Source organism: Coenobita brevimanus, chromosome 104 (genome assembly GCF_032717465.1).
Source record: "Coenobita brevimanus isolate Jiangsu-jjx chromosome 104, ASM3271746v2, whole genome shotgun sequence".
In the NCBI taxonomy this organism is placed as follows: Eukaryota; Metazoa; Arthropoda; class Malacostraca; order Decapoda; family Coenobitidae; genus Coenobita; species Coenobita brevimanus.
Window position 1 is genome coordinate 23,228,961 of NC_137057.1, and position 21,372 is coordinate 23,250,332.

Here is a 21,372-nt window from a genome sequence, read left to right on the forward strand (position 1 = left end):
TACTACATCCACGCACATTCATAGACCCAATCTTCAGGGTACGGGGATAACTCCAGCCCCCATCCCTTTCTCTGGCCTGTCTCTTTTTAGGAACTAAAAAACAGAGGAGTGGGTCCCTAGTCCCTTGACCCCGCCCCTTTTAGTCGCCTTTTACGACACGCAGGGAATACGGTGGCAGTATTCTTCCTAACACAACCTGGCCGCAGAGTAGTAGTACCACCCCATAGTGCGGCCAGGTTGTGTCCCCCCCGCCACAGGGGATAAAATACAATAAATTATAATATCAGTAAAAAAAAATAACAAATGGACTCAAATCTCATTTGTTAGGTAAACACGCACAGGAAAATACATTTTGTGATTTTTAAAATCAGTATAATTATAAACAGTATGCAAAAATAAGATTTAAAAAAAAACAATCCATATCAGAGTATGATCTAAAGGGTTAGTTTGATGGGGTGACTGGACACCCCAGGGGGGGAGGAACTGCCCCTCTCTCTCACTACAGCAGAGGCAAGCCTAAACCAGTCCACATGCTCCCTCCCCTCACTGAATCAGGAGAGTACTGGAACGGAGAGAAATATTCAAATTATCTGCTAGGAAACATGAGCTTTTAAAAAAATATGGGTGCCAAAACACCTCACCTGACTAACGAAGGGTTAAAGAAGGAATTAATCTTAAGATTACGGGCGTAAGGTTGCGGTGCGTGTGGATACTAAACTGAGTGATTTTTTCTATGGGGAATGTTGGACAGAAACAGAGATGTGTCATGTCTTCATGGTTGTTCAGTCTATATATGGACTGGGTTTTAAAAGAGATACAAGGTAGGGCAGAGGATATTGGAGCGGCCCTAATGAGAGAGGGCAACGTTGGAAACTTCCTGCACTGTTGTTTACAGATTATACTGTATTGTTAAATGACGATGAAGGGGAACTCTAAGGCTTGGTGAATGAGTTTGGGAGGGTGTGTAAGAAACGGAATCTAAAGGTGAATGTAGGGAAGAGTAGTGTTATGGTCTCTGAAAGAAATGAAATCACCTAATGTACAGTTTAGGTTGATGATAAGGAAGTGGAAAATGTGATTGCACTTGGGTACATGGATAGTGTGATAAGTAAGGATAGAAGTTTGGAGGATGGAGTGCTTGAAAGGGTAAAACGAGGAAGAAAGGTTGCTGATTCTTTGAAGGAAGTGAGCATGGAAGTACAAGAGTCACTGCCTGATAGTACTGTCATACCAAATCTAACGTATGGAGGTGAAGCTTGGACACTGTTGGAAGGACACAAGTCAAGAGTGAGGGCAGTGGAAATGAATTATTTGAGAGGAGCATGTGGAGCTACACGGGAAGACAGAGTGACTAATGAGAAAGTGAAGGAGAGTTGTGGTGTGGATGTGGATGTGATAGAAAGCGTTAGGAGAAAGACAATAAGGTGGTGTGGCCATGTGGAGAAGATGGAGAGCGAGAGATTTACGAGGAAAGTGTATGTGAGTGAGGTGGAGGAGGGGGAGAGGGAGGAAGAGACCGAGGATGAGATGAAGGTGATGGAGGAAAGAGGTATATGAGAGAAGGGGGGAGGGAGTGAGCTCGGGAAAGGGCAGTGAAATGGCGGGGGACAGGGCGGCATGGAGACGATTTGTTTGTGGAACATCCCTTACGAGATTAAGGTGTTTGGCAACAGACAGATTATTATTGTTATTATTATTATTATTATTATTATTATTATTATTATTATTGTTCTTATTATTCTCTCTCTCTCTCTCTCTCTCTCTCTCTCTCTCTCTCTCTCTCTCTCTCTCTCTCTTTGTGTGTGTGTGTATATATATATATATATATATATATATATATATATATATATATATATATATATATATATATATATATATAATAGTTATTTGCTGGTTCCTTGAAAGCAGTGATAAGAAACAGGAAAGTGAGCATGGAAGTGAAAAAGTTACTACATGACAGTATTGTGATACCAACTCTAACGTACGGAAGTGAAGCTTGGACATTGTTGGAAGGACACAAGTCAAGAGTGAGAGCAGTGGAAATGAGTTATTTAAGAGGAGCCTGTGGAGTCACGTGGAGAGACAGGCTGACGAATGAGGATATAAAGGAGCGTTGTGGTGTGGATGTGGATGTGATAGGAAGCGTTATGAGGAACACACTGAGGTGGTTTGGCCATGTGGAGAGGATGGAGGGTGAAAGACTGACGAAGAGAGTGTATGTGAGTGAGGTGGAGGGGGGAAGAGGGAGGGGGAGGCCGAGGATGAGATGGAGGGATGGGGTGGAGAGGTATATGAGAGAGGGGGGTGTGAGTTGGGAGCAGGGTAGTGAAATGGCGGGGGACAGGGCGACTTGGAGGCGATTTGTTTGTGGCCACCCCAAACGGGATTGAGGCGTCTGGCAATAGATAGATAGATAGATAGTTATTATCATTAATTAGAAACACGACAGATTTGGACAGTTTTAGACCTTCACTTAGGTCAGGTGTTAGGCAAGATAAGGCTTGGTCTCCACCCAGAGGGATGGCAGCTCCAGGGAAGGCAACACCAGTGTTCATGACCAAAGTTAGTTATCTAGGAAATGGAAATTCTGCAATGGCGGATCTACCCCCTGGCCAGGTTTTAACATGGGTAAGACATTTAAGGGGCGTTTTCCTATGAGAATTTTCTTTTTTTCCGCTTACAAAATTGCGGGGATGGGTGCAGCTATCAACGGTGTTCTTTGTCGTGTTAGGGTTACGATTTTTTTTGTTTTGCTGTGAGCCTTTCCGCTTCATAGTCTCCTGCTGAGGAGGAGGACTGCACGATTTTGCTGTTCTGTATTTTCTATTCTCTTTCTAATGCTCGAGTTTGTTTAGCTTAGAAGAGAGATCACAGTGAAAGGGTTAAAGGACATGTGTCAGACTTTATGTACAAGAGATATCCCCACATGTGCATCGGATTCATTTGGTTGCCACAATTAAGTGCTAAAACCAGGATTGGTACTTAGTGTTAGGATAAGTTCAGAGTAGGCGTCTGCATTTTTAGATATGTGTAAGTGGTTGTGTTCAAGCTAAATTGCCTGGTGATGTCTGATACTCGTACATTTAGACAAAGGCTTATAGATTTTCCAACCTTCCTACCCCAGTGCACCATCATATATCGTGGTGGGAGGTTGTGCTACATATTTCCTCTCCCACTAGACAGGTGTACCTTAAGCCGCTAAAACTGTTAATGAATAATAATCTCTCTCTCTCTCTCTCTCTCTCTCTCTCTCTCTCTCTCTCTGTATATTATATATATATATATATATATATATATATATATATATATATATATATATATATATATATATATATATATATATATATATATATATATAAAATGTGCGTGCGTGTGTGTGTGTGTGTGTGTGTGAACACACGCTCAAAAAAGTCTTTGCCCCTAGGGTCCGATGTACAGTATTAGGAATTGATCAAACGTTAGAGATGTGGAGTATCTCGGCGTGTACGTCAAACTGTGCCCTACATCCCTTACAGACATGATAACCGCACTATATAACTTATTTTTCATAGCATAGAATGAGGCTGGATAGAATAATATCATACGTACACGTATAACCTGTGACGATATGCCACAGTGGTCTTACCAAAGTATTAAGAGAAAAAAAGTGACTTGCGATATAAGGACTGAATTGCCAAATAGGACTAAAATTCATAATTTGTTGATCTGAGGTAACATAGGTGCAGGCTCGAATACATATGAACCTGACGAATCGGATATTATATTAATCTGCAATAAAAGTAACTTCGAATTAATTACTTTTTCATATGTTCACAGAATTACAGTGTTCTACTTCATATCACCTACACCTGATATGGTAATGTAACAGACAGACATAAAACGTATCACCTGAAGCTTTGTGCTGATAACGAAACGTGACAAAACAGTACGACCCAATGTGGTTAATTATTGCCATGGGTGTGCTAGTAAGTATGGCGACGTCACAAGCAGTGCAAGGCGCTATCATCAGCCTGCATGACATAAGCCTAAGCAACAAGGAGACAGGACGAAGGCTTAGTATTTCTCATTATACCGTAGCCTTGTGGGTTTGGCGGCACGATGAGACTGGCTCCCTCATGGAGAAGCCCTGGTCGGTTGGCCTTGTTGCAAAACACCCGAAACATGCGGCTATCAGAGATGCCATCCAGGACAACCCCTTTACTTCCACCATTACCATACACGGCCAACTTCACTTCCACTGTTCCACTCAAACAGGAACTGGCTTTACAGTGATGACCTGCATGGCCGCATACCTGCAATGAAACCTGTGCTAACTGAGCGCAACAAGGAGGATCGTGTGGAATATGCACTAGAATATGCAGACAGACCACCTAGCTTTGGGGAGAATGTCACCAGCGATGAGAAACCATTTTGCATAGATGATGACGTTGTGCTATACGTCTGGCGCAAACCAAACACGAGGTAAATATTCTCTCTCTCTCCCCCTCTCTCTCTCTCTCTCTCTCTCTCTCTCTCTCTCTCTATTGCCAAACGCCTCAATCCCATACGGGGTGGCCACAGACAAATCGCCTCCACGTCGTCATGTCCCCCGTCATTTCACTGCCCTGCTCACAGCACACACACACCTCTCTCATATACCTCTCCTTTTCATCCCTCCATCTCTCTCTCTCTCTCTCTCTCTCTCTCTCTCTCTCTCTCTCTCTCTCTCTCTCTCTCTCTCTCGTAATATGCATGTACATAAATCACAGCAATATATTACATGTAGACATAAAGTTATATAACAATCCTACAACTTCAATACACTGCTCGCATTGTAACATTATTTCACATATCCAATAGTATACAGTAATAGGAAATATTAACGTATTATTATTATTATTATTTTTTTCGTTTTAGCAATCTGATAGTAAAACGTTTTCCGTTGTCATATCTAAGGCTGTCATTTCCAGACAAAAACATTACACATTTAATCATTTTACCGTATAGCACTCAATGACAGGTAAAATGGCAACTCCGCACACAGTTGTATTATTTCAGAAAAGCTATATTTGGTGATTGCACGTCGTGTCCACCACCATGTTTATTTATTAATGATATTATTTATTCACCTTAATATGTGCAAGGTCTAATAAGCACACTTCAGTTCGCATTCATTTAACAGATATGATGTGGAACATGTGCGAGGTTGTCGCAGAAGTGAGTGTTGGTTTATTTGGGTTGATCCATGCAAGTGGCGTAGGGGAACTCGCCGATGTTGGTGTTGGACGGCTCACGGGGGACACGTATGTGGACATTTTGGATGTAGTCTTTCTCCCGTCGGTGATAAGTATGCTGTTCCCTGACGCCACACAGTTTCACTTGGTACAAGATAACAGCCCCAGACACACATCACATGTTGTAAGACGCTGGTTTCAAAAGCATCCAGAAATAACGCTTCTGCCACACCCTCCAAAATCGCCCGATCTGAACCCATTAGAACAGGTGTGATCTGCAATGACCAAGATACCTGGCCGTGATCCAATCATCCACCGGAGCCGAGCAGCAGTGGTAGACAGGGCAATGATGGCTTGGGAGCAACTTAGAGGCCCAGACGATCAGGCTTTCACATAGAAGCTGGTGGCTTCTATGCCCCGAAGGTTACATAATGTCCTTGGTGCAGTGGGTGCATATACAAAATACTAATAGAAATAAACTCAACAACCCATGTCAATAGTTTATTTCGGACAGTACATAAACAACTGTTAACATCAGCCATATGACAAACAAGTAGTATTTCTAATGCCTACTATATTTATCAGTCGCAATGGTGATACAAAACATCAATATTAACATGAATCATATTACTCTCCTTTCGATGATGCACAGTGATTCACCCTTCAAACGCGAGAAACGAGTAACTGTACTAACTGGCAACTTTCACCGAGGATAGCAGCCATACCAACACACGCCTGGCATCATACTTAGTGATAAGAACGGTTTGTCAATTGTTTCATATAGTATTAACGTGAAAGGGGGCAGAGCATATATATATATATATATATATATATATATATATATATATATATATAAAGTGGTTTTCAGGGTATAATGACATTGGTAAATGCGGCTGCCTGTTGAGCTAACAGGAAAAATATGCCAAAATAATTTTAAGGGGAAAATGAACAATATAGTTAAAATTTTATTGTTTTTGTTGAATTACTGCTGCTTGAAATTACTGAGTAAAGATATGTTTGATATTTAGTAGAATATCACGGTATAATAATTACACAATCCTAATGTTTCTATCTGCCTAAAGTGTGTATTGTTTCTCTTAATAGTTTTAGCTGACTAAGCAGGAAATGAAGAATGAGTCCTCAAACTCATGAAAATGCCTGAGCGTGGTAAGACTCTGCGTTGTCATCTGTGATACATTTGACCAGTTAGGCTGGAAAATTGTGTGCTTTGCGAAAAATGATTCTCCATTAGAAAGACCAAAAAAAAGTGTAGAGAGAGTTCAGCACCCTGGCCAATCCGTTGGTTTAAGGGCCGCATGTCTGTCTTTGCCCTGCGACCGTGGACTCTGACCGATTGCTTTTCAGGTCGAATCACTTAATAATTTCATGACCCATAACCTTTCCACCAGTCTGTTCCAAATTAGTTCCAGACTGAGTTTAACATGCCCTGTCATTGACCTGTAACCTTTCGCTGTGACTTCATCTTTAATAATTTAGAAAACCGAATCCCTTCCACGAACTTTGGTCTTAATCGGATATAAACTGTTTAAGTACTTTGCCATGTGGCCTTGACCTTCGACTAATTGTTCTAAAAAAAAAAAAATGGGTGATTTAAGTGGATGATCTTCAGCACCTCCACGTAGTTTGATTCAGATCAGATTATAGCTGATATATTTTTTCCACACACAAACCCACGTTGAACTTTGACCTTGCCTTGTGACCTTGAATTTAATTTTTCTCAGAACTGAAGCTTTTCATTTTTGCCTAACTCATAACCCTTCCCCTCCAAGTTTGGTCAAATCTGGATACAAACTGTTTTAAGTTTATCTTGCTAGGTCACGCTTTGACCTAGACCCGTAACTCTGGCCTTGGAGATATTGTTCTAAAAACAGATGAACATCCTGCGTGGCCGTCAACTTTTCCACCAAGTTTACTTCAAATCGACTCACTTCTTTTGTACACACACACACACACACACACACACACACACACACAGAGTATAACACATTACCTGCTGTATCTCAGAGGTTGGATAGAAAAAAAAAAAAACAGACATCATACCATAGCATAAGCTTCAGTACTCGTACAGATGTTTAGAGGGTGGTAAGCTGGTATCTAGCGAGCAGCTGCCGACCTGTGTCTAGGTCAGTCACGTTCAAGGCTCTCACCATAGAAAATGTTGCATTCATGAAAGACTGAGAATAAGGGTTAACTCATACATTAGAGAGTTGGACAGAATAGAAATGAGAGTTTGTTGCTAGACGTGTGCTACACGCCAGCCGTTCTGGCGTAGGGATGAAAGCAAACAATTCAGAGGAGCAGTGACCATCGGAGGAGCGACAGAAAAGATATGAAGAAACAGTTTGGCGAAGAGACAGAGGTTGAAGGGAGCAAGTAAGAGGAGGAGAGTTAATGAGACGAAAAGCCTTTGACTCCACCTTGTTGAAAAGAGCTGTATGTGGGGAACCTCCCCATACATAAGAGTTGTACTCTACACAGGGGAGAACAAAACCCGTGTATAAAGTCAACAACTGTACAGGGGTAAAGAAGGCACGGAGTCGGCTTTGCACACCTAATTTCTTCGACGCAGATTTTACAAAGCAGGCAGTATGATCTCTCCAAAATAAATCCTGAGAAAATTAAAACTCAAGTGGATCGGTTTAAAGAAGATCCAGGACTGAGTTAAATATTGTTATAAATTTGTGGATATTCCTGCGGAAGGTTTTTATCTAATTGAAAGATGTAAGAACTGAGTTTTTGATGCATTCAAAACAACGAAATTACTTTTACCCCAATCAGAGATATAAGCCAGGTCAGACATTAGGTGTGCCACAGCCTCATCCTTTGTTTACTGAAGTAACTGCTGCAATGGACACTGCAAGAAGCGAATGGAAAGGTAAAGGCTGGAGCCATCAGCGTATGAGTGGATAGAGTTAACTGTACATTTAAGAAGGTCACTGATGAATAGATGGAAGTGAGTTGGTAATAGGACAGAGCTTGAGAAACACCACTACTGAGAGTTCTAGGAAAGGAACGGTGACCGTCTACAACAGCGGCTATAGAACGATCAAAAGGAAGCTCGAGATGAAGGCACAGATAGAAGGATAGAAACCATGAGAGGGCAGTTTGGAAATTAAAGATTTATGCCAGACACTATCGAAAGCACTTGCTTTTCTGAGGGAGCCCGTCACACATACCACATGATGTTCAACTAGTGCCATGTTTTGAATGAAACACTATACATTTATTGTATTGATGAACAACTAAGGAAGTGAAAGAAACAAGATGATAAATTATTCCTGTCACATTCGACAATAATTGACAAAAAATAAACAAGCATTAAACTAAAATACAGAACATGTATGTACGTATGTATGCTAGTAATTACTTTGTAATTACTTCTTTATTATACCTCCATATTTGCCAAATGGAATTGTTTTACTTAGGGGTAGTAACTTCATCATAACACATTAGTTATAAATCTAGGTCTTCAAAATTATACCACTGAACCTTACAAACAGCATCAATTAAACACATCGCAAAATAGCTGTATATTTCTGTTATATTTCTATGCAAACACAGGAACAAAATGTTCCAAGTCATTTTCTTTTGCTTTGTTGGGATGAATCCCAATAACTCCAAGTGATGAGAGTCTGGTGTCAGACATGGTGCTTTGCAGGTAGCTTTTGATGATTCACATTGAGGAGAAACTCCTCTCACATGATGCTGATGTTGGTGGCAGTGCCAGCGCAATATTAATGAGCTTTCAGAAATCCGGGAATGCCACCGTATATGGACTTACGAAAGTTGAAAGTTCAACCGGGTTTCCAACAACAAGCCTCTCATTTTTCTTCTCCTCCATAAGTCTTCTTGCTTGTCGCAGCTCTACATCTACGAATTCAATGCCCACACAGCAGCGTTCAGCCATAGGTTTTAAAGTGCCAACATCAAAACACTTTGAGCTACGTGGATCTAGCACACACACTGGTTTGAGCAACTTCTTACTGGCATCACTGAACCTTGGTGCAGTTCAACAAATAATCTATCCAGTACTTCAAATTACAGGTCAATACAGTACTTCTTCTCACGTGAATCATGGCTGTCTTTTATGTTTTGTCACGCAGATGTCTCGAGGGTCTAGTCCTTTTCTGGGTTGGATCTATAACAGGTACATCAACTTGATTACGAACACTTTCAGCTTTCACCCACAGTTCATCCCAGCATTTCTCATTCCTGTGAGAAGAAAACTCTTCTTCAACTGTCTGAACCATGTCTGCTGCAGCTGACAGTTGAAGCGATGGAAACTACAGCATGTCTGATAACAACTTTGTTTTCTGCAAAATGCTGGTGAACATTACAGTTAAGATAACTATACTATGATCAATATCCTTGGGTAAGCTGTTGGCATCAAGGGCATGTTTTCCTGTGTGTGTGTCTTGGTTATTTCTTTCAGAGTTGCCATAACTGCAGGAAGTGTATCTAGAAGGACTTTACAAGTTAAGTACTGGCATGACCATCTTGTATCACTTAGTTTCTTTAGCTTCTTCACCTGCTTTCCAGGATACATTTCTGCTCGTTTTTCAACAAACATTTCATGGTGCACATGTCAGGACATGAAAACATACAGGGTCTCAGGAAATCCAAAGAATTTATCAGCTAGTTTGACAGACTTAACACAATCAACTATAACCAGATTCAGTCTACTGTATGGTTGTACCAATACTCGGCTCTTGGGGTATCTTCTTTAAATAATACCTAAACACCTTTATTCACACCACTCATCACAGAGACCACATCATAAGCTTGTCCTACTCAATCCTTTATATCTTTGTTACAAGATTTCAGTATCTGAATCATTTACTCCTTCATATATTTGTCATTCAGTTCATACAATCTGGCAAAACCCCAAAACTTTTCATGGATATTATTTCGAAAAAGATACCTAACAACAAGTGACAGCTGTTCTGCCCTATTGATGTCCGTGCCTTCATCCACCATGACTGAGTATTCAGTGCTGACATGCAGTTCTTTGCATATTTCATCTCTTTTACTGCAAGCAAGAATCTCTAATGTTTCATTCTGGATCCACAGCCTTGTATAATTTACACCATGTATTCCTATCAACCTCTGTTTTACAATACTGTCATATATACTGACTAGCTTCAATATTTCATGAAAATTGCCTTTGTAACTACTTCCACTGTCCTCCCTGTGACCTCTGTGTGCATTTTTCTGTCTTGCTGTTAGGCATTGTACTGTTATGTCCCCGTCCCCCATTGCTACAGGCTCCAACAGCAGTAGTACAGTACAGGAAGGATGTTGCCCAGTAAGTTGTTCTTCCTATGGTCAGCCTTTAGTACACAGGATCAGCAGACACTGGCTTCTTAAGTTCACTGTCTTTATTTTCCAAGTAATTACACTTAATGCATTCCAGCTTCACTTCACTGTTTTCACAAGCACTGGAGGTATACAAACGTTACTAATTGCAATCACAATTAATGCCCGACAACAACACTTCACTGTCATTACACTTAATGTTTCCCAGGAACATTTCACAAACTTCACTAACAGCACTGCACTGACACTGCACTACAGTACTTTTCCAACTTGTTTCACATAATGTATGTTTTCTTTTATCTGTTTCCAATGAGCCAAAATTAATGCAGTACTGATGCTCTGTCCTGATTCTAGCTGGGAATGAAAGTCTTTCCATGCACAAAATGTGGCCTTGTGATAATCAGTTCTCTAATGCTCTGCATGGGAGAAATGATTGTCACATGCCTCGGAGTCCCCGGGGGAGGGGGGGAACATAAATGTCCCCACCATCCGCCCCTCTCCCGGTGACAACTCTTTGAGCCGCCTGGATCCACTGTCTGTCTCACTTCTTCATTTCTGCAACATTCGCTGCCTTTCCTCTAACTTTCTCTCTGTCGATCACCACCTCTCCTCCTCTAAACCTCACCTTCTCTTCTTGACAGAGACAGCTGTCTGAGGCAACCGAAAGCAAACCCTTTTCTGTATCCTACTTATTCTACTCATTTCAAACCAAAGGTGGATGTTGTGTTTATGTACACAACGACCTATCTTGCTCTCATGTTCCTGAACTTGAGTCTTCTGAATTCTCTACTCTCTGGCTTCAGCTGTCCTGTCAATCTCTAACTAAATATATCTGCAGTGTTTACTTATCTCCTAATTCTGCTGACTATCAAAAATTCTTCGACTATCTTACTTCTACGATGGAACACATTCTATCCATTTCTCCTTTCTCTGAAATCTCCATTCTAGGAGATTTCAATGTTCACCACTATCTTTGGCTCTCCTCTCCTTTCACTGATCCACCTGGTGAACAAGCCTACATCTTTTCTATCTTTAATGACCTATAGCAGCTTGTACAGCACCCACTCGTATCCCTGACTGCCTTGGAGAGAGCTCCAACATACTTGACCTCTTCCTTACAACTAATCCTTCTGCTTACACTGTTAATCTTTTCTCTCCGTTGACCTGTCCCATCGCTCCGGTACGGCCTGTGGACCCTCCACAGATGCGTCGTCTGTGGCACTTTGGACTGCGGATTGGGAGGCCCTCAGGTAGTACTTCTTTGATTTTCCCTGGAATGATTATTGTTTCCATGGCCGGGAGGCATCTGAGTATGCCTTGCGCATTACAGAGGTTATTCTCTCAGGCATGGAAGCATACAGTCCTTTCTCAAATCCTTTGACAAATGCAAGGAAGCTTTGGTATAATCACATTTGTTCTACTGCTGTCTGCAACAAGGAGAGGGCCTATAAAAGGTAATGGAGGCAAGTCAGCCCTGTATCACATCTTTTGTATGTTTCTGCCAGGTATCGTGCTAAGTCTGTTCTTCGCTCTGCTAAAAATAATTTCATCAGTAATAAGTTCTTTCAACTCCCCAACTCGAATTCTTCCCGCTCCTTCTGGAACTTTACTAAAAACCTGTCTAACAACATTACATCATCATCCTTCCCTCCTCTTTTCTACTCTGATGGTTCTGTAGCTATTTCTTCTACTGATAAAGCAGATCTCTTCACTTAGACTTTCTCCTCCAATTCCACCTTAGACGATTCCGGTGCTGTGTGGTGTTCCTCAGGGCTCTGTCCTATCACCAACTCTCTTCCTTTTTTTCATCAGTGATCTTCTAAGCTGTACATCTAATCCTATCCACTCGTACGTGATGATTCCACCCTTCACCTTTTCATTCAGTTTCTCCAACGTCCATCTCAGCAGTTACTTCGACAAACGAGGGATGAGGCTATGGGACACCTAATCTCTGACTTGGCTCATATCTCTGACTGGGTAAAAATAATCTTGTTGTTTTTAATGCATCAAAGACGCAGTTTTTACACCTATCAACCCGTCAAAATCTTCCACAGGAGTACCCACTAATGTTTAATAATATCCACCTCAATCCTGCACCATCATTGAACATGCATGGGGTTTCATCCACATGGGACTTATCTTGGAAAGATCATATTGCATCTCTTGTAAAATCTGCTTCCAAGAAATTAGGTGTGCTAAGCCGACTCCGTACCTTCTTTACCCCTGCACAGTTGTTGACTTTATACAGGGGTTTTATTCACCCCTGTTTAGAGTACAACTCTCATGTCTTGGAGGCTCCCCACATACAGCTGTTCTCAATAGGGAAGAGTTAAAGGCTATTCGTCTCATCAACTCTTCTCTTACTGGCTCCCTTCAACCTCTCTTCACCGCACTGTTGCATCTTTATTTCTTTTCTATCGCTACTTCAATGGTCACTGCTCCTCTGAATTGTCTCCTTGCATCCCTCCACCTCTATGATGGGCGAGTAGCGCCCGGCTAGCAACAAACTCTCATCCCTTTTCTGTCCAACCCTCTAATGCAAGAGTTAACCGTTATTTCCATTCCTTCATTTATGCAACAGGTCATCTCTGGAACTGCCTCCCTCTGCATGTATTTCCTGCTTCCTATGATCTCCAGTCTTTCAAACGCAGTGTGTCCAGGTATCTCGAAATGAATGGATCTTGAATTTAGTTCTCTTTTGTTTTGTTTTTTTCTTGGAAGGAACGTTTTGTGGGCCCAGCCTTTGGTTCCTTCTTCCTCGGAAAAAAAAAAAAAAAAAAAAAAAGGAAATCCAGAGTCTTTCTCTGTTGCTTGTTTCCACTGTCTATAACCTGACAATGTGAAAGTATTTTCAGACATTTTTCGGCCAGGAACAGGGAACAACCAACAACTGATGCAGAAAGCTGCATCCTAAATTAATACTCAAGCCATGGGTACAGTTCAGACCACTTGGCCGAGAAAGCCCGTCTCTTTTTGCCGGACTGTGTGCTGGGAAATGTTAACATTTTTGGTTGTTTGGGCTCACCAGTTCGTCCAGCACTGAAGTCAGAGGGTCTCGCAGGCATATGAATTACCTTGCATGTTGCTCTTTGTTCTGTTGGTGTTTCATATGTTGCTACAACACTGCCTTCATCAACTGTGTTGTCATCCATCTCGCTCAGGTTCTGATTCGCCACTGTCATCCAGCCAAACTTTTTCCTTCTCATCTGAAAGATGCCTGGAACTAGTATTATTAGCAAACTGGCTTTGTCCTTTGGCACTTGATGCAGGTAGCTATACTTCTCTGCATATCTTACACTGTTCTCACTTGCACTCGTCACCGCTGCCTATACTGACACTAGAATTTTTTCTCTTGCTCACTATCTGGCCACTCGCCAAAAGTCCTCTGTCGACTGTCAACTGTGCCCTCTTTAATTTATACAACAGCAACACAGTGATATACGGACAGTTTAAAGAGATTAAACTGTGAAACACAGAACACATTTACGACATTTTCATAAACTTTCCAAATCATACAACAACACATCGCTTCTAGAACTTGCTAGACTTGTTGATAAACTAATCCACATAACAATATTTGTCAATAAACATAAGGTGAGAAACAAAATCTATGTTGCATTATAACAATACACGGTAATTAAAAACTATTTGCCACCGTTGTAACAATAGAATTGTTAAAAAATCTGAATTTAACATTTTTTTTTTTTTTTAATTAGGAAGAGGGAGGAAATTAGGAGGGAAGAACAGTACGAAAAACAGAAGGAAAGTAGGAGGGTGAAAGTTGGTGGGCTGACCACCTTGCTAATTTAACGCGAAACTGTACTCTAGTTCAATGCCTGTGATAATGATATACACATGAAGCTGACTATTTTGCCAGTCACAGTGTTGTCACAGTGTTGCCATACGTTATTTAAAACTTCATCCATCACCAAAATTCATCCGTGTATGAACACTTTTGCCTAGAATTTTCTGCCGGGGGTGGGGGCACCTGGGGGGGGGGGCACTGGCCTTGAACGAGGGGACACGTGCTCCCCCTCCCAGAACCCCCCATGTCTATGCCACTGACTTTAGTAAAGAAAATACTGGGTATACAAAACAACAGGAGAGCGTCTGAGAAAGACGAAGAAAAGTAGAGTTTGCCTTAAATCATGGCCAGCTAGGTACCGTTTTCTGTCGCTCGTGCTCGCTCCACGTTTTCAGTAATATTTCAACTGGGAACTGGTCAAAAGATTGACACATCAGTGTTCCCCAGTGTGTTAGGGCTTGTACTAAATGATAAATAAAGAACCTAAATAAAAAATAAATGTGAGAGTGTGTGTGTGTGTGTGTGATGTCTACACACGTACATCAGGTGCATGTGCATATATTGTCCTTGGGCTGGAATTCTAAATCAAGGGGTAATTTTATAATGCACATTCTTTATCCTTTTTGTCTATCTACCTACCTGTGTATGTGACTATATATACGCGTCTGTTTTGGTGTATATGTATATATGTCTCCCTGTCTATGTATATATGAATATATCATATATATGTGCATGTAGCATACGTATATGTATAGGGGCGGATTACCAGGTATAAGCAAAATGGGCAACTACCTACCAGGCACGGCCTGTCACAGGCCATCCAGACTTCCAGAGCGGAATGAATAAAAGCTTAGGCGTCCAAATAGGGAAATCACCCATCAGACCATCAAAAAAGGCCATAATAGGTCATGCCAAAATTTCACTGGCAATAACGAAAAAATGAAATCTACTGTATATGTTGCAGGCGTTGCCTACCAGGTCACAGCAGGGTTAATCCGGCCCTGTATATGTATGCACGCGTGTACAGATGCCCATGTCTTTATACATGCTTACCTAGCCCGTACAGTTGGCCTAAGAAGGGTCGGCAGAGTATCCAGAAGATTTCGGTCAGCGATAATGCACATACTCTTCCTTATATCCGTATAAGGTGAAACCCATTATGTAAAACTGTTGTAGAAAACAATAAGTTAATGTCAAAGTACCTGTATATTTCAATATTTCAGGGAGCAGTTTATTGGTTACGATAACAGGAAATCCTAACCTGAACTATAAAAGTATTACAAAAAGTCGTTTGTGCCTGCTGCGGTAAAAAAGACCAAATTGTCTGAGATGTTGCTGTCATCAACTTTCTCCGTCACCCTTGTCCTACACATAGGAAAGCAAAAACTCTTCCTCCTTGAACCGTTAGCATAATTCTCCTTCACCTGATGTCTAATCAGGTGCTCATTCTGCACTTTATCTCCTATAGCCTGAAACCTGTTTCTGATAGTTACACTCTTATCAGTGTTACTTACCTTAGCCATACACCGTTCGTTGACTGGTTGGAATCCATCACTATCAAATAGCCTGTTCTCATCCTTAACCATCTTAATTTCCATGTAATCTACCATGCCCAACACGTCTGTTTCCATTTCCTCGTCAGTTACTGCCTGAGCACTCACCACGCCAGCCTCATTTTCTCAGCTTTTTAATCTGCCACTTAACACGTTAATTGTCTCGCTGTTTTTCCTGGTTGCTAACATAAGCTTACACACAAACTCACAAAACTAACAACGCTTATACTCACCTTGTTCTTTCACCATGAAGTCTTGGATAAACTCCTTCGAGCAGGAGGAGCGGGGAATCGTTGGACAGGCGCCTTTTTAAGGGGGAAGAGAGAAGAGCATTGGAAGTACGTCATAACCTGAGCAGGAATCGTGCGAGGTTCGTTCATGAGCAATCACTACGCAACCAGAGGCAACACCTGGGATACTAAGCGATGGTTATTGTGTCTGAACATCTGCAGGTTCTCTACTAGCTGAATGGCAATAGTGTGCCGTGGGCTTCTGCCCCCCATTCATGTAAACTGTGCCGTTTCTTTAAGTGTTTTACCTATGGTGTTCTTTCGACGTGTGAATCGTCTTAAGAACCGCCTTTTTGGTACTAGTAAAGTTTCAGGGTTAGACAATGTCCTAGGTTTTACAAATGAAGTGAGTGAGGGGTGGCCAGGTCTATATGGGGTTACCCAAAAAACGATCTGGGAGGTTTTCCCTCCAAATCTAAAGTGGCCACTGGGATGGCCAGGAATATTTCAAAGGTGGCCATTGCCATCTCGGACACCCCTTAGGGCACGCCACTGCGTTGTGCCACCAGCTGATACTAACAGATAACTAGAAAGCATTCAGAGAGCGCATACCAGCGCCAGTGCCATTGCCATTAAAAAAGATTTGGATCCTGATCCGTGTATATAGGATTCGGATCCGCCCCAAAATTTAATAATTTCTTTCTTGGCCCTTGGTACACCCTTCCACACTATTTCATCAAAATCAGTTAATAACTTTATGAGTAGTCCCGCTGACAGACAAAGAGGCAAACAAACAAACAAACAAACGCGGGGAAGAACATAACCTCCTTGGTGGAGGTAAATGTCCCAGAATTATAGTATCGCATCAGTAGCCAACAACGACCCTGTTTGATGCCATCCTGGTGGTGCCCCACGCATCCTTTTTCAGCACTAACGAGGTATTGTGGAACACATGAATTTTCCAATTTCGTGTTTTTTCCCCTAAGCCCCTAGTGCTTCTTTACTCCCTCGGGTTTCTTTTGGCATGTAGCTCTGTTATATTCCATAGCTTATTTCTCCAGATTGTGTGTGTGTGTGTGTGTGTGTGTGTGTGTGTGTGTGTGTGTGTGTGTGTGTGTGTGTGTGTGTGTGTGTGCACTGTATCTTCAGAAGTACACTGAGGTATTGGATGCAAATTATACGACCAGTGGGCAACAGATTATTAATCGGAATATAGGTACATTTGCACTTTGCCTTAATATCTTGCATGTTTATACACAGTCACTAATGCGCGTGACAAGCCATATTCTCTGTATAAGTCAACTCTGGCTTAACTCCCCAGCCTCAACCATAACAACCTCATCTGACAGCAATACCGAACAGAAAAGCCTCTAGAAGGTTGAAATTTTCCACAATTAAGAAGCTAAATCTGATAATAAAGAACTGAAATATGATGATAATAATAATAGTACTGAAACATTAGGTAAATTAGTATTTGAATGATAGGTGAAGTAGGTAATTTTCTACCAAGAATACATACTTAGCATAAACATTGTTAACATGAGAGAGAGAGAGAGAGAGAGAGAGAGAGAGTGAGAGAGAGAGAGAGAGAGAGAGCTTGTGTGTGGACAACCCCAAGGTTATATTTATTACACAGCGCATAAGCTTTTACCACTTGACTACGCGACAAATGCCTTCTTCCTGCTATTTCCAGGTGTTTTTATGTCGCGTAGGAAAAATCTCTTCTATTGATGAGTTATGAACCTAATCCTATTTATTCGAAAATTCCCTCCCTGGCTGAATGAAACTGTCTGGCATCAGTAAAAATAAAGGAGACATACTTGGCTGCAGCGAGGGAATTAACTCATTTCAAAATATATAGCATCATGCATGTCGGGCGGAGTGTTTTGATTCACGGAGTCTCAGATAAGCTTTGACCCCTTTGTTCGATGGCGCAGTTATTTTTTTTATAACACCAGACGATTTCATTCAAATTAGGATAATCCTTTGAGTCAGGGATTCAAAGAAGAATTATATTATCCTCTTCTGATCGAAAAACTACGCTACTCTGAATATAATCGTTTGAATACTGCAACAATAAATTACAAAACACGTCACTAGGAGACAAAGCAAAAAAGCTGAGCGAGCACAGTTGACACGTTTCCCACACAGGATCTTTTATCAGCAGCAAAACAACTTTGCTAAAATAGTGCAATAATTCCTTAATCATGTTGATGATGCATGAGAACCATTTTTTTCTTTTTTTTATGTGTCCGACTCTGGGTATAGGCTTTACAGCGTGCTCCCAAGGCCCAGTAGCTCTCCCACATACCATACGCCTTACATGTCACCACTTCGGTGCTAACACCCACCGTCCATATTGAATACATGCTAAGACTGTCTCACACAGGACTGGCGAATTGGTATTAGCGGGGGTATTTTTACGACATGTCAGCGGGTCTTCTAGTAGATCAGGAAAGTCTGATATTTGAAATTCAAATCCTTAAACTGTTCCCTGCCCCAGCGGGGATTTGAACCTGGGTCCGGTAGGACTGCAGGCCACCTCTCTGAGTTAGTACACTGGGGACCCAAAGATGAATTTCGTATGATCCTTTCTGTGTGTAACTTATATGTTATGCGCTGCTCTCAGATTTGCATCCTCTCTGTTAAAAAATGTGATCCTTTCCCAGGCTTGTATTAAAGTGCAAGTTAATCCTTTAGCATATAAGGGATTAACTTCCATTTCTTCGTGCTTTTTCATACCGTACTGTCTCCCTACCCACCTACCTTCCTACGCACAGTACCGTCCTACCTACCTACGCACCTCCCTGTTTACCTGCCTAATTCCCTATGTAATTTCCAACCTCTCCGTCTGTCTACCTACTTGCTCACTTAACTATACTTACTTTCCTCCCGGTCTACCTACCCCCATGCCTACTTACTTCATTACCAACTTCATTGTCTACCTCCGTACCTACCTAATTGCTACCTCCCTGCGTATTTCCCAGCCAACGTATCTCCCTGCCTATCTCCCTTTCTACCTCCCTACCTACTTCCTTGTCCACTTATCTGCCTATCCGACTGCCTAGCAACCTACCTCCCTACCTACTTCCTTGTCCACATATCTGCCTATCCGACTGCCTAGCAACCTACCTCCTTGCCTACTTCCACCACATGATGAGGTAGCCACACGAGTACATATTTACAGTATTTTGTAATCTGCCAATTCCATGAGAGTAGTTACGCAGTAGTGACGAAGGCAAAAATTACCGCATTATGAACGCACTTCCCAGAGATTCCAATCTCTTGCTTATGTTTTTTGTAAACAATGAATCTTTTTATTTTTATCGTCCGTGTTATCTTGGGGATGGCTTGACCATGTCGACCACTAAGACGAGAACACACCGCCAGCTTCAGAGGATTCATATGTCACCACATTCGTCAAAATCGGTCTATAATTGCGACTTGCAGAAAGACGAGCGGACAATTGGAAAGTTGTTAATCTCTTCAGCCACCCAAGGCCTTCAAATGCGTCTTCTAGGGTAGTGAATGGATATTGCCACACTAGGTACTCAAAGCCAAAGTCTCCGTATGATGCTTACCTTTCTTTGGTATGCGGATTCTATGTTAAGGTCTGATTTCAAGTTTTGCGTCGACATTTTTTAAGTTAAGTGGTCGTTGCTCTGGGAGGAAGTAAGGCGCAAGGTAATCCTTTAGCAAATAAAGGATTAACTTGCACTCCTTTTATCGTTTTTCCTACCTACCCGTCTTCCCACCTAGTTACATACCTATCTACCTTGTCTTCCTAACTGCCCCCCTAACTACCTATCTCCTTGACTACTTACCTCCCTGCTTAGTTACTTCTTTATCTTTCTCCCTGACTTTCCTGCTTGTCCCCACTACCTTCCTGCTTGTCTCCCTGCCTAACTAGCTAGCTACTTGCCTACCTTCCTTCCTGGTTGCCTACTTCTCCGGCCAGCTTTCTTCCTCCCAACCACCACCTAATGAGGTAGTGACACAGAAGCTTAATTTTAGATTCTTTGGAATTTGTTACTTACCAATGTGACGAGGGCATAAACTGTTGTTCTTTCCAGTTATTCATATTTTATAATATACTGCATACCGACGTTTGTTAATGAACCAGTTCTTATATTTCACAGTGACCTTGAGGTTGACGTATGTCAGCTACTTAGACAAAGGGGCACTGTCAGCTCTGAGGTATTCATCTGACATCTCAGTCATCCAAATCAGTTCATTGTTCTAGCGAGCGAGCGAGCGAGAACACCAAGTTTAGTCACAGATTGGACCCCCTAACAGAATGTACTCGAGCGAAAGATTTATCACGTCAGCAAGAAATGGGGGCAGGGGTCGGGAGGAAAACTCCGTAGTACAGTAGCGAACTTTTTTTTTTTTTGGATATCTCAGCCAATTTTGAAATTACAAGAGAGATAGACATCAATTTGGAATTCGCATAAAAATCTTCAATTATTTTCATATCATAGACAACCCGTAATTCCCAATAGTTTTTCCATAAAGAGAGGACACGACTTCCTATAAGGCAGATTAGCGTAATAGCCGGCTGCGCAAGAAGTAACGGTCTAAGGTTGCGTGAGTAGCGCAGCAGTAGGCCTGTTTTCCGACGATTGCTGAGAACAACCAGGTTTTGCCTTTTCAAAACAAATACTACCTTCTGTTTGGCCCTTGACCTAAAATTAATGCAAGAGGAGCATAGGTTTTAGGAAGTGTGAGGGAATACGTTTGGTGTAATCTGAGAAGTTCTTCTTAGTATTATTAGGTCAGGAAATCAAAGGAAGATGATGAGCCACATGAGACAAAATTCAGCACTGCCTGACTTTCTTGCTCGCTCGCTCGAACACGTTGCACGCTTTCAGTGTGGACGCCTATTACATGTTTATTGCGGTCTGTAGAGCATAAACGAATGGAAGGACGGACGGAAAAAGGCTTCCCCCCCCCCCTCCTTAACACTGGTGTGTTTGGCCGCTCCGACCCATCAAGCACAGGCAAGCAACTGATTTTGCGGGGCCAACCTTCAGATACAGTAAAGTACAAACGAAGTGTTTGAAATCGGCACTGCCTTGTAGTTGACAGTGCCTCACCAGGGTCGGATGAGGGTCCTTCTATACGGCGTGGTGCAGTGAAATTTGAGGAGGTTTGGCTCCCGGATTAGACACCGCAGCTGCCTCGCTCCACCATCAGTAAACAGTGCTACCACATGTAGGCTCCTCTTTAGTGCC